The 3,860-nt window shown below is 33.3% G+C and overlaps 1 protein-coding gene across 1 annotated transcript in view; it reads right to left on the minus strand.

The window, feature by feature from the left end:
- Positions 1 to 2,275, minus strand: part of LOC106470589 (dihydroxyacetone phosphate acyltransferase-like) — a gene marked incomplete at its 3' end in the record, with an annotated part of 6,369 nt that extends 4,094 nt beyond the window's left edge. The window contains exon 1 of the mRNA XM_013931152.2: positions 2,259 to 2,275. The remainder of the gene's footprint in view (positions 1 to 2,258) is intronic.
- Between the last annotated feature and the right edge of the window lie 1,585 nt (positions 2,276 to 3,860).

The following is a 3,860-nucleotide window of genomic DNA, read 5'->3' on the forward strand; positions in this document are numbered from 1 at the left end:
CAATAGATAATAATGATAAGATCAGAAGGTTGTGTTCAGAGATGAACACTATCGAGCACGTGTGGTTCGTCTTTTTGTGGCCAGGCCAATCATCGGAGATGAACACTATGGATTATCTGTGGTTCCTTCTTGATCTTTCCATAGGAAAGCGTGTGTATCACCAACTCAATTTCTATTCACATTCTTCATCAGGAGTGGAGTATCTTCACACTAAATCTTACAAATACAATGTCTACCTGCGTTTTTGTCTTGAATATTACAAAGAACTGATCCACTAAATACTAATAGTAATATTGTACTTTCGGCTACGTGTTTTGTTTATTTTATCAAACGTTATATTTTCTGAAGTGGGTGTCCACTTACTTGTTGGTAGACTGTGTATACGTTCATTTTCTATTTTTGTTGCGCATTAGTTAAATAATTAAAATATTTCTAAATTAAAGATGAACCACAAGTAAGATATATAGGAGTTTTAATATCAAGACATCCATTAAATGAAATCAGATTAATTCCGTCATTATGCACGCCTATGCAAGTCTAAAGCAATTCGTGATGAAATATTGTTATTTATAAAACGACGTTATTTTGGCTCTGACAATGTCCTAAAAATTCCTATATTGTTAAAGTCATCTGATTTAGATTACATTGTTTAACGTAAGGGAACTGAAAGTTATATTAGGTACAGTTTACCGCTATAAGGACCTTAGTCTCGTGGTAAAATAAATACAATGACCGATTGAAATTCGTATTTATTTTGAGTATCCTAAACAACTTGTCTACTGGATTATTTACAATAACAAATTATTAACATCAATGTTACATATTCTTCAAAAACTGTAAAAATACTATATGATCTGAGCAATCTGTATGGGTATGTCTTTCTATATATATATACATAAATATAGATCAGTTTTCAGAATAAAGTTACAAGACATATTTACACGGGAATAACAAAACCTAGTCTCCCGAGTATCGTGAATACAAAAATACTTAGTTTATATTTGTCAGATCAGTTTTCAGAATAAAGTTACAAGACATATTTACACGGGAATAACAAAACCTAGTCTCCCGAGTATCGTGAATAGAAAAATACTTAGTTTATATTATTCAGATCAGTTTTCAGAATAAAGTTACAAGACATATTTACACGGGAATAACAAAACCTAGTCTCCCGAGTATCGTGAATACAAAAATACTTAGTTTATATTTGTCAGATCAGTTTTCAGAATAAAGTTACAAGACATATTTACACGGGAATAACAAAACCTAGTCTCCCGAGTATCGTGAATACAAAATAACTGTTTTTATGAAGTCTATAAAGTAACTCGTTCACCGTCCAGATGCAAAACGAGCACTAAGAAAGAATACGTTTCCCGAATATCATATTGATAACTGACTGAAAGTTAAATGTAAAGCTAACTAATTATGACTCGATAAATAAGATCTAAAACCTTTTTTATCTTACAAAATGATAAACTAACTCGATATTTTCAAAATAATGTTCTTTTTTATTGTATTATGCAATAATCATAGAATAAAAGCCTAACCATACATAACAAAATTGTTGTTTTTAGAGCTATAATATAACATCTCGTTTACACATAACAATTAGATTAATAATAATTTGTTACACATAAAAATTAGGTTACACATAACAGTTTGGTTACTTATAATAATTTGTTACACATAAAAATTCGGTTATACATAACAGTTTGGTTACTTATAATAATTTGATTGCACATAACAATTTGGTTACACATAACAGTTTGATTACTTATAATAATTTGGTTGCACATAAGAATTCGGTTACACATAACAATAACTCAACATGGCTGGTGGATGTAGTAGCTCCAAATTATCTGTACTAGAAGTTAGAACGTTTGGTCAACCCATCATAACGCAGATTACTATTTGAAAGCTCCCCTCTCCCAGTAGCACTGCGGTATGTCTGCAGATTTATAAGCTAGAAACCGGGTTTCGAAACCCGTGGTGGGCAGAGCACAGATAGGCCTTTGTGTAGCTTTGTGCTTAATAACAAACAACAACAACTATTTCGAAGGCCGAAAGCATCTTATATTGCATTAGAAAAGAGTGGGATAGTCTTTCAAACAAAATTATAACTTACATACAAGTATCTTATTGCACAATTACAACGTTTTTCTTCTTCAGTTGTGCAGCATCATTGAACAGTAGTTTTATCTGTCGATACACATTTTAAAAAATATATGAAGGAAATACCTGATGTTAAGCCTACTTACCCTTTCCTTCTTTGTTCACCTGTGATAAGAAGCTGTGTAAACAACTGTTTCTCCACTTGATCTGCAGGTAATAACGATGTTTAACAAACTGTTAGATATCGCTTGTAGCACTTTCCTAGCCGAGATCACGTGTCGGAGCAGGCGCTCTGTCCTCATTTCATAGTAACCAATAATGTTGAAATATATATATGCTTATATACTTGTTCATATTATTATATTCTGTATGAGATCATTATGTATTTCTCATCATGCTCTTTGGCTCAAAGTTCTGTAGAGTATATTATAATCTAGAGGCATATACAGACTTGATTTTGATTGGTTGATATGTTTTGATATGAATAAAAGCTCTGAAATTGCAATACTGTAAAATCTAAGCTACAAACGACGGTGTAAATATTTGTTTATCTGTTTGGAATTAAGCACAAAGCTTCACAATGGGCTATCTGTGCTCTGCCCACAGTATAAGTTATGTACATTTGTAAATATACATTTAATTTAGACACACATTGATATTAAAATAACGGTATAATAATAAATCCGTCACACGCTTTAATCGGCTCTTTGGACCGGATAACAAGATTGACTGTCTCTCTTCTAACGTGCCTACTGTTGAAAGTACGGCGCATGTTCAAAGGCATCACGTCTTAAAATCCGAAACCGAGATCCGCAGCTCGGCACCCTCACCACTAGGACATGTACGATCCAGTATATTAACTAACGGTTTCAGTATTGTTAGTAGGAGTACATTTTATTAAGTTACTTTTTGTTAAAAAATTGAATGAAGTAGTGGAGAATTATATAAAAAAGGCAGTAATTAAATAATCATCAGATTTCACTAGTTTCAACACACTAGTTTCCAAAACATTAGAGCCTCTCCCTTCCCCACTAAAAGATGTATATGTATATTTCATTTTCGCTCTGTTTCTTTCCATCTCGAAGTTTGAAAACACATGTAATAATTTCGATACATTAAACTTGTCACAAATGTTACCCAAAGTATGCTATATAGCTAAAAGTCTTTATTTATACATACTCTTTTCAAGTGAGGTTAACCAGATGTCTATTGAGGAGTTTTCTCACCTGCGTTTACCTTTCGAGTAGCCATACGTCATAAATGTTGATATTTGGTATAACCAACTTGAATGGTACCTTATGGGACACATGGGCTAAGTGACCAGGTCAGACACCCAAAAATTCAGGCATAAACGTCAGCCCGTCACTCTAAGCTCCAGGCTAAACCCAGCCAGACTAAATCACAGAATAAAGTTTATTGGAGTGAAACAATGTTTGTATATAATAAATATTTATCGTAATTGTAGAATGATAATATCAGAAGGTTGTGTATTGAGATAATAATGATAAGATCAGAAGGTTGTGTATTGTGATTGGCCTGACTACAAAAGGATGAACCACACGTGTTCGATAGTGTTCATCTTTGATGATTGGCCTGGCCACAAAAGGACGAACCATACGTGCTCGATAGTGTTTATCTCTAATGATTGGCCTGACTACAAAAGGATGAACCACACGTGTTCGATAGTGTTCATCTTTGATGATTGGCCTGGCCACAAAAGGACGAACCATACGTGCTCGATAGTGTTT

The sequence above is a fragment of the Limulus polyphemus genome, unplaced genomic scaffold (genome assembly GCF_000517525.1).
Source record: "Limulus polyphemus unplaced genomic scaffold, Limulus_polyphemus-2.1.2 Scaffold4102, whole genome shotgun sequence".
In the NCBI taxonomy this organism is placed as follows: Eukaryota; Metazoa; Arthropoda; class Merostomata; order Xiphosura; family Limulidae; genus Limulus; species Limulus polyphemus.